The sequence below is a fragment of the Athene cunicularia genome (assembly GCF_003259725.1).
Source record: "Athene cunicularia isolate RWA chromosome 10 unlocalized genomic scaffold, athCun1 chr10_part1, whole genome shotgun sequence".
Lineage (NCBI taxonomy): Eukaryota > Metazoa > Chordata > Aves > Strigiformes > Strigidae > Athene > Athene cunicularia.
The window spans coordinates 22,497,522-22,510,304 of NW_020799112.1; the positions used below are offsets into that span (position 1 = coordinate 22,497,522).

A 12,783-nucleotide genomic window follows, 5' to 3' on the forward strand; every position below is an offset into this window, starting at 1 on the left:
ATGTGTATAAGAGACAGGCCCGCACGCATTCCTCCGGGGATTCTTGGCATTCCTGAGGCGAGGGCCCTCTGACTTCTGCATCTCCCTCGTATTCCACGAGTTAGCGTGTTTTTGCGGAAGGGTGTGTCCGCATTGTGTGCGTTCTTTTTCACGGGAAAGGCTTAGAATGGCACCTCAGACATTTCTCCTTATTCCCACTTTGCATCGGATACAGTTTATATCGCTTCCATACGGCGACAGCTTTATGGGGAGATCCGTGCTGCGATAAAACTGTCGTGGTGAGTTTGCATTAGCATCTGCGGTTGACAGAAGAAAAGCTGTTACAGCTTTTATCTTCTGTTTTTCTCTTTAGCATGTAAGTATTTTAAAAAGTCACCGCAATGTAGTTTGAATCACCATCAAAGTAGAAATAGTGGAAACCTATCCTTGAAAGTTGTTTTATTTATCTGAACGTCTCCTCCGTGTTTAACTTGAACGCGCTCATGTAAAGTGAATCCTGTAGATTAATCAGAACCCCCCTGGGATACAGTGATTTGTGGTACAAACACTGGAACTGCACAGATTCGGTGTCTGATGCTTGTTCTGACAACTGAACGTCACATGTCTCGTAGTTGAGGATCTCTTTATATAGCTGGTTGCCACAGAACTTTAAAACTATAAAAATATAAATAAAACGGCCATCCCAAACCCCTTTTCAGTTTTTTAGGGTGCTTTGTAAGAAATTGTGTGACTAGCAATTTTATTTGCAGAAATGTCATTGTCGTTAAATTGTCTCATTTTTTTTCTCATGTTAGAGCCAAAATAAATTTGCTTATGCTCACAGTGTGTACTAAGCCAGATGTGGTTACTGCTGATTAAAAAAAAAAAAAAGCTTATAGCAACTTGGTGTACTTTTATATTAATGATTAGAGTGTTAGTTTGAACTCAGGTCATCTTTTTTTGGGAAAAAGATTGTAAATGAAAGTGAAACCTTTCATACAGTATCGGAATGAACCATTAATAGTGTAGTAAGCAGCATGTTTTACAAAGATGATGAAGTTTGTTATGTTATGAAAGGCAATTATACTGGTTTTTTATTGTATGTTATTCTTTTTGAGACATAGCTATATTTTTAAAATAGAAAAATAATATTGGAAAGCAGTAATTCTATTTTTTAATAAAAATTGAGGATATTAATATAATTTTTCAGTTGAGAGAAAATAATTGGTAGAATATTTGTTCATCTTAATATTCAGATATATTTTTTTCTAAAAACCTGATATGAGCTAAACAAAAAACCCGCAGTGCTTCAAATGAAGTATCTTATAAAGGGACTGATATCTTTACATGTGTTTGTTTACAATTTAGAGCTGTGTTTCAAAGTATTAATTAATGGAAAAGAATTCCTAGTCAGTTTACATACACCTTGAATTAGAACTGACATTAACTGTTTCTAAATCCCACTTCAGTGCAAACACACAATAGGCAGGATTATTTTAGCAAATGTCAGTAATGATATGACAGTAATGAAAAGGGAGGGCTTATCACTGCTAACCTCTTTGATCACAGAATTTGTGGTGATACTCCAGAGAGCCTGTGTTCTCTGTGGGTGTATTGCACTACTGTTTTTATTCTCAGTATCTGACTTAGTTGTGTTTTGCTTTTAGGTCTAGTACAGGGGATGACTGTTTAGGCTGCCTGATTTGCCTTCAAGCAAACCAGCTTATTTTAATTTCTGTTAATTGCATTATTAGATCTCACTGTCATTAGTAAAATGTCTGAGAATTCACATAGGTTCTCCTGACAGGGTGTATGTGGGGGATGTGGAATTTAATTCACTGCAGAAATGGTGTGTGGTGTATCCCGTGTAAGGAATTTTACCTCACTAAAAGAATGACTAAGCTGAAAAAAAGAATTGGTGACAGTTCCTTCTGGTTTACCTTGTGTAATAGGAAGTTGATCTTTCTGGGAGCATTGGTGAAACTGGTTTGTCTAGGCTCTGGGGTGTCATCTGAAATGCGTAGGTGAAATGGCATGACCTCAACCTTGAATTTTTAAATCTTTTGTCATGGAGCAATGCGAGATGAACATATGTGCAGGGATTTTATTCAGCCTGGACCATAGTGGGCAGGTTATTTCTTAAAAATAGCTACTTTAATATTTTGAGGCCAAATAATTCTGCTGTTGTCAGAAATTAAACAAAAGTAGACCACCAGTTTCATGCTGCAGTCTGCTGTTTTACCATTTCTGCTTTCTGAAGTTATAGTAATGATGATGATGTCATTATCTGGCCTTATTGCTCTGTTGATAACCTGAAAATGTCTGTGTTAATACCAAGTGTGTGAACCTGATTATGCAAATCAATGTTCAGCCTTCGGCAGTGACTACCTGTTGATAGAGGGAACTAGAAAGAATCACTGGTCGAGATGAGCGATGCTAATAGCTTTTGGAGAAATGGCAATGAACACTGAAGTAACAGGCCATTTTCCCCACTTCTGCACGCTCTCTGTGCACCTTGGAATAGCAGCAGAAGTGATGGAGCTACTCTACCGCCAGTGTATTCAGATAAAGCAGTTGTGCTGCTTCTTTCTTCTGTCTGCCCCACTTCTTCCTTTTTAGGGCTGGGAGGAGGTTATCTTCTACCTGATCAGTTCAGTGAACAACATCTTTACAATATAGACATTAACAACTGTGTGATGAGGTGAAGATGTTAGATTTTCTCCAGTTTTGTTGCTAGGTCTCAGCAAACTGTATACTGAGGAGGATGGTGCTGAGTTGATGCATCCTCAACTTAAGTTTGGAAGTTGACAGGGTTTTTGATGTCTTGAATGCTGTGTTGGTAGAATGTGCAATAATCCCCATAGGGTTGGTTTTGTCATTTCTGTTCTTACTTGGCAAAAGAATAGAGAATCCTCCGGCTGAGAATGTACCTTACAGTGTTACTGTGAGAGGGAAGGTACATCATGTGCTCATGGAGTGATTATTCTAGGCATGTTTATCTGGAAACATGAACACATTTCAGAAACTGCTTTGGCCTTGAGTCTCTGAGTGGAGTTAAATCCGAATGGTAACATTTTTCAGTATAGCCAAGTGTGGAATTTTTTAGTGTTTAAACCTGAGAAATTAACATGTTAGGAATGTATGTGCTAAAGATTTAGTGGAGTGGTAGTCATGGAGTCACCACTGTTTGGGATTAGAGCTCAGTGTATTTGCTGTGGCTTTGTACCATCTCTGTCAATAGAGCTGGAAGCCTCCTTGAAGGCTTTATCCAAGTGTAGACTTACAACCTTCTGTTTTATGTGAAATAGAGTGGATGACAAAATCCATAGCCAAACATTTTAAGTAAGTAGTATAGTTTTTCCATGAATGCTTCTAAAATTTGTAGCCAAATGAACTCTGTTTTAAATTAAATTGATCTATCTGTATTTCTGAGATGCATTAACCAGATCAGCAGTATGGGATTTAAAATTAATATTCTGTAATAAAGTTTCCACATTCTGCTTGATTCTGGTAAAAAGAGAGCAATGAGGAGTAAAGGTGATTGTAGAAACATCTCAGAAAGAACTTTGTCTTTAAAAAAACCCATCAAGGACATTGGTAAAATGGGAAGAATCCTCAGTTATTACCACAACAGCCTCTTTCTCTGAGGGTCCCCAGGTGTGCTAGGAGTCATTCCCATTCAGATAGCTACACAGCTCTCAGCAGACTCAGACAAGAGTTTGACTCCAGGCATTTGCAGAAGTTCAGAATTCTTTAGTTATATGTACATTACACACACCATTTAAATGCAGCTAAAATGTTAACATGGAAACTTAAAATACATAAATACACTATTTAAATGCAGCTAAAATGTTAACATGGAAACTTAAAATACATAAATACACTATGAAAAGGAGACTTACTGGATGGGCTGCCCATGCTTACACATACATAGGCATATGTGCCTGTGTATTTCTGTGTGCGTGTGTGCACAAAACTCTCACAGACACTTGCAGAAGCCTTATAAGTAGAATGTTTCAACTCTATTTTAAATTCTCTTGAAAGGTGTCTCTAAGAGCTGTTGAAGTTTATTAGAAGATGTATTTTATGTACATAAAACCACTCATAAGTGGGTAATAAGTTGTGATCTGTTTCAACATAAAGCACAACGCTGAAGTGGTGGGTGAAGTTTGAGCTTTTATACCGAGCTGGGGGAGTGTTTTCAGTGATGTGAATCCAGCTCAGAATATTTTGTTAGGCCTTGTTGAAACTGGCAGTGGGTTGGGGTATGCCTCCATGGAGTCATGTGCACAGCGTTAGCTGCTACAGGCAGGCAGCAGATGTTCAGCAGCAGCAGCCTTCACTTACCAGTGTAATGTTAGATTGCAGTTCCACCAACACTTCAAGCCTCGTACAGAAGCAGCCCTACCCCTCTCGTTTCCCGCCAGTAGTGGCACTGTTCGGTGTGAAGGGGAGAAGAGCACCGGCCTGGGGGAGCGGGTTAAACCTGTGCTCAGCCTGCAGGCAGGGTCCGCACCGGGCGGCTCTGGCTGGCTCTGGCTGCGGTGGCTTTGTAGGCCCTTCTAAGTGATGCATCTCCCGGGGAGCAGCCAGCACACTGTGGAGCTCCTCTCCTCTCGGGAGGTGCCTAGCCGCTCTCTTCTCTCCTCGGGTTGTGTGTCTCAGACTGGGTGTGACGATAGCATCTCCTTGGCTCTGGTGCCTGGGCTCAGGGCCTGCAGCTCTGACTGCGTATTTAAACTTTAAAATGCGTGGTTGAGTTAGTTGAAAGAAACTACACGGGTGTGAAGCCAAGCGTTTAAAGAATACAGTGCAATCAAGACAGAGTTTAACAATAGAAAAATGGGAGCCATAACCAGCTTGAATACGCATGAAGCTGCGGCCTTATGTGTAAATATGACTCCTAAAGTCTATTTTACAGGTAGTTTTTGTGCATGAATACTTGACTCTCCATACAGACTAACCCTTTTCTGTGTGTCTTCATACCGGTGAGACCTTGGCCTTTGCATGCGGTTGTACTCGTATAGCTCATCCTTAACTTTAGTTAGGCTTAAGCTTATATACTTACATAATCAGGGTTATGCTGGTTGCATATGTTGTGTTGCTGTAACTAATTTCTGTAGACAAGGTTATATTTTTTTGCGGGTGGGAATACCGAGAAGAAGGTCTGTCTGGAGATATGTCACATCTAAAGCCAAGGAATAATTTTTGGAGCAGGGAACCTATTTATTTATTTATTTATTTATTTATTTTAGATTATATTATACACAATTTCATGTCCTTGAAGCACTGGCAGAACTTTGTAAAAAAGTTGCCCTAACTGTTTCCATTTCTTTGAGAAGGGCTTTCTAAGAGACTCTATTGTAACAAACCTGAGATTTTTTTGCCTGAGCCTCTAAAAATATGAACAGTTTACTCTCTTCTGTTTAAACAATAATGATATCACTGGGATGTATTAAGATAACTTCCTTTGGAACAAAATACAAAGTTTCTAACACTAACAATTGGAGGAAAATGTACTGAAACAACACTGAATCTCTTGTGGAGTGAGTCTAATCGTATCAGATGTTTGGATACAAACCAGCTATTGTATTTGAAATCACAAACTGCTTTTAGAATCTAGAAGTATCCTTGTGTCACTCAGCTGTTGTTTCTGTCAATACTTCAGCAGATATGGACATCTAGAATTTGATAAACTACCAGAGAGCATATAAAATAAAATTTCCTTTTGGTGACCTTTTTTTTTTTTTTTTTTAAACCTTCTCCTTTGCAAGTTTGTCATAAAAATGAGGAAAAATTGAGTATGGTCATATCACATGTATGTAAGTATTCGTAAGGTTTTGTTGTTTGCTTTTTGAGGTTTATAAATGTACTGCAGTGGTGTCAGGATACTCAAAGTGCACGTAGATAACCCCAGTAGATTGGATTTTGTGTTAGTGTCAAAAAAAGAGCTTGTACACAGGTGCATATGAGCCTGTGTGGGAGAAGAAACAGTGTAGTCGTACAGGTACACTTACGCAGCTATTCGTGTTCACATAAAGCTTGTACCAGTGGAACTATTAATAAACAAACTTAACTCTCCATCTTCCTCCAGTGACTTAATTAGTACCGCAGTACACAGGGCCTGGGACTTGTCGAGACTGATGACATGAGTTTGTTTCTTGGAACTCTATTTCAGATACAGGTTGACTTCTGTTTTAGTATACTTTTAACGTGTTTTTCACCTCTGGTTCCCTTTTGTTTATGATTTGGTAGAATCTGGAAACTAATTGCTTCAGTAAAGAAAAAGAGCTTTTTAATAATGATACAAATTATATTAGAATGAATAGTTTAGAATATTACATGAGAAATTTGGGGGTTTCTTAATATTTTTATTATTAACAAAAATTGAGGCTTTAATTTCTACTCGGTAAGCAACGTTAGTAGGTCATGCCATATTGCCTTTGGGGATAAATCCTGTAAAATTATATGAATTCATACATAGCAGATTAAGAAAATGGGATATATATACTGTGTCCTTGTCTTCAATCAAACTTTGACAATTTATGAGACCTGAAGAGCTGCCAGTATGTCTTGTTGTTGACTTGCAGCCATTAAAGCAGATTTTCCTTTTGGAAAAAAAAAAACAAAACACCACAAACAAAACCAACAAAACCTGCTAGTTGTCACACAGCTCAAGCATTTGGCTGATCTGTCACATACTTTCATAGGACTAACAAGATGTTTTACATTTGAGACATTCAGACTTCCTCACACAACATTTTTCAGCCAGAGGGAATATGAACCAAGCTGTAAGCAAGCAAACAGTATCTTTTGCTCTAACTGCTGTTAATAGTTCTTTCTACTGACATTCTTTATTGTATTCAGTTTTCTTCCTGTCCTTGAAAGGGTGGCTGTTAATATCCTGGTTTCTTGGCTGAGCATCTGAATAAGGTTAATATTTGGGTAGAACTGAAACCAAAATCCTCATCTCTAAGGCAGCAAATCCAAGGCTTGTCCATTTAGCTGTGCTGTATTTCAGGATAAAATAATATGTGTAATCCGTGCTAGCTAAGAGTGGCTGTTTGGTTCCATTAACAGTTATGGAAGAAAAGTGTCATTCTGCAGGAGTTTATAACTTGTCATCCTTAGGCTACCATCTGAAATCAAAGCAGAGAATGATATTTTTCACAGAACAGAAATGAAAGTAATTGACTCAGAAGTGTTGAAATACTCACTACTAAAACGTATTACTGTGGCACGCTTCCCTCTGTCCCCAACTTCTCAGTGGGTCAGTGTTCCTGGCTGCTCTTAATTTTTCATTACGTATCCAAAGCCATATGACTACCATATTTGATCACCACTCGGTCAGAGGAAAAGAAAAAAAGTTCCATTTGTGGAAGGCACAGACCTCCTACATTGCTCCTGATGTGGAGGCTGGAAGTACTGCTTTCAAAGGGAGACTGGAATGACCCCTGGCAGTGTGGGTGTGTGTCCTCCAGCACTGACTTCTCTGCACGGGCACTGTGCACCCCGGGGCTGGCAGTGGGTCTGACAGGTCACAGGGCAGCGTTGGGGGTGCGCTCCTGGGACCGTCACGGGACGGAGCAGGTCAAAACCAGGGCCTTTCCTCTTTGTGCTGCACCAGTAGTAATACAGATGCTTGCAGGGGCTGTACCTCAGGTGGTGGATGGGATCGAGGACGAAGTTTAGAAATAGCTTGTGCAGTTCATTTATATGTAGTGGTTTTGGAAGAATATACATTGCTAGCTCACTTCTTATGAAATATGTGTGATTAATTCTGCCTAGAATAATAGGTCAGCCCTGTCTTGGAGGCTGGGCTTGTGCCTGTGTGATACTAAGCGTAAGTCTTTGTGGTGTAATACTGGTATATGGAGTTCTGAATAATATATGGCATATGGCTTAGGTTCCCAGCAACTGATGATTTTTTTTCAAGCATAGAATTTTTCATAGTCTCTTTTATTTTAACAAGTAGGAAGAAGAGGTGGGACATGAAGCTTTCAGGCTGCTTTTAAATGGAATGAATATTTTAAAACTCAGTGGTCTCTTTTCCGGTTCTTCATTTATATAAATATTAGGTACATCTTTGATGCTAACATCAGAAAAGCTGACCAATAATAAAATAAATCTCTCTCAGGGTAGGTTTTTTTTCCCCACTGCTACATGCAGAGAACCTGCATGTACTGAATTATGACATGCTGTATTGTGGAACATCCTCTGTATATGCCTTTTGAAAATTATACTCTTTGCCCTTCTGCTCTCTTGTAAGCAGTAGATCAAGTAAGCCAGCCACCCCAGAAATATCCTCCATGTAGAGTAAAAGGGACAGCAACCCAGGCCCATTTTCCTTTTGCAGAAGCCTCAGATTGCAGGTAAGATTGACAGTGATGAAGTTTCCCCTCATGCTTGTGAGGCATGTTTGTGAGGTTGTGTTCTACCAAGTGTAAAACCATTACAGTTTCACTCTTTCCATGAATTATCCTGCCTGTTTCCTTTTCTTTACCCTTACAGTATGCAAGTTTTCCTTCCTCTTCTCTCCTAAAGTTATTTCCTGTCCTTTTCCCATAGCACTGTCATTTGTTATTGACTTAACACTGACTTTGTGTGATATTGCTGGTACTTTCTGAATAGTCAGCTGCACATTATTTAGCTTGGAGAGCAAGCTCAATGTTACGTAAAGCTGGAGGACAAATTTTATATTTCCTTCCTGGCATTTTGCAGTGCACATGTGAAAAATCTGGAGTAAACATCCATAAAATGTTACATCCCTCTTTTTTTAAAAAAAGGCACTGATTAAATAATACGGGTAGTGACTTTTATTTTGTGGTTATGAAATTTGGAAACAAATTCCATGGAACCAAATGTAATTTGATAATTTAGCCTTTAATAGCTTGAAATTTTCAGAATTCTAAAAGTTTGCTCCCCCGAAGAGAAGATAGTATGGTATGCCCTAATTTTCCTTTAATAAAAAATCTTCAGCTGGTTCAGTTTTAGGACTCTCAGGATTATGATACTGGATATGGGGGAGTTCCTTTTTTTCTGTCATCAAGGGAGCCAGGGAGGAGACCTAGTGCCATAGGAAAAGTGGAAAACTCAGATCATCTTTATTCTTGCATATTCCTTCACTAGATGTGTGCAAAAGGAGCATATATGTGATGTGAGGCAGTATCTGTGAGGGATCTGTGGCTCTAAGGAGGCCAGGGAGCATACCCTGGTGGGATAGGGTGTCCCCCCCATCCCCGTCAGCATCTCTGCCGTGTTCCGTGTCCCGGGAGCCCTGGCTGGGCAGTGCAGGTGGCTTTATGGCGGTGTGTTAGAGGCATGCTTAGTAATGGGGGTGTGGGCAGGATACAGAAGAGCAGCTTCGTCAGCAGTGTGGCGTTTAACAGCACTGGGAGGGTCGGGTGTTGATAAATCTGTCTTGTAGATCTGGCTAAAGAAGAACTGAAGTGGATGAGTGGACGCAGCGCCGTGCCTTTGGGATGCTGTAATGTTAGGAAAGCTGCAGAGCTGCTGGGGGGAACAGCCGCGTCTGGCACAGGAGTGTGTTTCTCAAAGGCACTCTTCTGCTCCTGTTGGCAGGGAGAGCAGTCGGGGTTCCAAGTTACAGGGCTTTTCTTTTTTTGTAAGGTGGGTCTCACGTAGCTGCTGGGAGCGAGTTTTAAAAGGAGATAGATGGTTTGGAGGCATTTTTTAGCAAAATGGTTTTGACCTGTTAAACCCGCCGTGCTCCCCCTCTGTGGTTCTTTGTAAAGTATCATATCACCGCTGGAGAACAAACTGCTACAGGATAGCATGCGGAGTATTGGATTTTCAGACACGACAACCTCTGCTGACAAGTTCTCTTATTGAACAAAAATGTTACAGTTTCTATTTTTGGCAGAAATAAGTCGTTCAGAAAAATGAAACCACTTCTGAGTAATGATGAAATGTGGGACTTTCATACCCACTAGGGGCCAGTATTGAAAATGAGCGTTTAAACACCTTTATGAAGGCTTATTTTAAAAAGAAATCTCCAAAGTGAAAGGCCTGAACATCTTTGAGTGCCAATTTTGTTTGTTCGCGGAAGTTTTTAAAGGGTTCTGTCCCTGAAAATGGAGTTAATTCAGCCTGGGATTTTGTGATTGCCTCAAGCAGGCTGAGGCCATGTTGCTGCCAGAATAGGTGATCCTGTCCTTCCCTGGTGGCCTGCTGATCTGAGAAAACGGCTTATTTTTCTGCTGGATCAGTAAAGCTGTGTGTCTGCGTGATCGCTGGCTCACAAAAGGAACAGAGGATTGTACAAGCTGAGGTAATGGAGTGCTAGAACTGTTGCTTTCGGGGGTAGTGTGTTATGGCCTACGTTTTTTGAAGCCAGTTGGTAACATACAACGTTAAGTGAAGTAAGCATCTTCCAACCCAACATATTAGAAACTTTTTAAAGCACTTGATCCTGTAGCCCGATGAAGCTGGATGTGACCGCACAGGGACTGCACGAGGTTCTCGCGGGCTTTGGGTGTTAGGAAGGGCCTGGGTAGATGCGAAGGCTTAGGCCTGCAGGCGCAGGCCGAGTCTGTGGTCATCTCATTAAGTCTGTTTGTTTCAGATCTTGACAGTTTTAAAGATATTATTCAGTTGCAAATTACTCTTTTGCTGAAATAAAGTCAAATAACTTAACCTAGGGCATACAGCAAATACACTCCAGTGGTATCTGTGAAACTTAATGTGTTACTGAGTGGAGGGAATGTGCTTTGTTTGTGCCTGACTGTTTGCTGGATCTGTAATTCTGTGTTCTTTTGGACTTGCTCTAGGTGATGATCTACTGATTGACAAATTCAGTAAATCCAGCTGTTTAGGTTTATATGGTGTAACTGTAGAAAATCAGGCTATTTATTTTCTCAACTTCTAGCAAGTTTTCAGGTGAAACTATGCTGCCCAAAACTGCAGCTGAGCTTTTAATTTCTGAAAGATACTGATGGTTCTATATCCTTGACTGTATCTGTTTTAGCAAGTAGAATATTTTCAAAAGAAAATAATTTATTAAAGTAGTTATTTCTTATGCCCTGATTAATTTGTATATGCTGTTGTGATATTTGCTGCGTAGATAGGAGATAAGAGATTTTATAAAATAATAAAATGACGGTCTTCTACCTATTGAGAATTTATGGAGAGTCATTGCTTCTGTTTTCTGATAACTGTACTTTTACACTCCTCTGAGACAGAAAATTAATAGCAAGACTATATTAGTTATTATATTCAAAATTAAAAGTATGTTTGGTAGAAAACCTGGAATTAGACTTTTTATCACCCCCCTACTTAAAAAAAAAAAAAAAGCTTCTATTTTTTTATAAGTAACTGCAAGAAAACAACAAGCAGCCCCACAAACAGAGAAGGTCACTTCTTAACTACTGCTAAAATATCTAACCTCCTTTTGTAGCTTAAGTGTAAATGAACTGTGCTGTCATAACATTTGAGGGCTTCAGTAGACTTAAAGAAGATTAAAACTGGACAGTTGTAGCTGTCATTGCCCCCAGCTGTCAGCTCCTCCACGGTATCAGATGGCAGAATTTCAGTTGTTAATGGTATGGAACACGAGGCTGATTGCATTTACCTGAGTATGCCAGTCTGCAGATTTTCTGGGCTGAGGTGTGTTACTCAGCCATCAGAGTTTTCAGATGTTCTCATTTTTGGTGTGGTGACGTCCACTAGAGGAGTGGGGCAGACAGATGGGAGAGGAACAGCTTCAGTCCTCTTACCTTAATCCATTGCTGTAAGCCTGCCGGAGCCTGAGGCCAGCTCTACACCGTGTGTGTAGAAATATGGCTGTAACTGCAATTAAACAATGCGCATCGTTAGAGGCTTTAGGGTTTTATCAGAAAAGCTGTGTGTGAGGGAAACCAGTAGTACTGGTTTTAATGTTTAAAATGTTTATAATATTACAAACCCAGTGGTTTTGTGTATTGTAAAATACATTTTTGGTATTATGTAATTCATGGGATTATTATCCAGTGCGGCTTGACATCCTGTAAAATAGGCACTGGAAGTAAAGCCTTCAAATATTTCACCAGTAGGACTGGCTGTCTTACTTTCTTGTAGATGTAATGGTTATTTCGGTATCCTTTTTTTTTTTTTTTTCCCCCACAGTTCCAGAAAGATAAACTGTTCTGTTTTAAAAATTGTTGGTTTAGCACTTTGATTTTTACAAGGTTATATTCCTTTATATAGTAAAATTAAGTGTTCCATTAGTATAATGCACGTGAGGAAGACTAATACACATTTCTTTATAGTTTTAGAGACAAATGTATTAATGGTTAAAGTACATTATTAACCTAAATACTTTGCTGTTTGTTTGGGTTTTGGTGTTTTGTGGAATTTTAGATGGATTTGGGGGTTTGGTTGGGTTTTTTTTTCTGGTTATTTAATGTTTTTAACAACTTTGCAACATGTTTGAAAGCACAGCTTTTGCAGTCACCCTGAACATGACATACTGTAATTTATTGCTTATCTATTTTATGCTGATTGATTTGAATATTTTTTTTTTTGTTTTAGGTTTATTTTTATTGACCTCTTCTTGTGTTTGCTCATTGTTAGCACTATTAGCAAATTCAAACGAACTTTACTCTTTTTATAGGTCTGCTAATACATACAGCTTTGAAGTGTAGTGTAAACTTGCATATGCTAAGTCATTTGTTTGAACTTATTGGTGGCATTTCTAATCTTGCTAGAATCGCTAAGTGGAGAGCATTTTTAAAGATGTTCACATATTCATCTACTGCAGATATGTTACCAACTATGTATAAATCTTTTTTTTTTTTTTTTTTTTTA

General features: G+C 39.2%; 1 protein-coding gene across 5 annotated transcripts in view; it reads left to right on the forward strand.

Annotated features, from left to right (window-relative positions):
- Positions 1-37: 37 nt before the first annotated feature.
- Positions 38-12,783, forward strand: part of CGNL1 (cingulin like 1) — a 59,668-nt gene continuing 46,922 nt past the window's right edge. For 2 of the 5 annotated variants that reach the window (XM_026856110.1, XM_026856112.1), the window contains exon 1: positions 38-355. The gene's annotated coding sequence lies outside the window, so the exon portion shown is untranslated. The remainder of the gene's footprint in view (positions 356-12,783) is intronic. The other 3 variants (XM_026856113.1, XM_026856114.1, XM_026856111.1) reach the window with 2 other exon arrangements.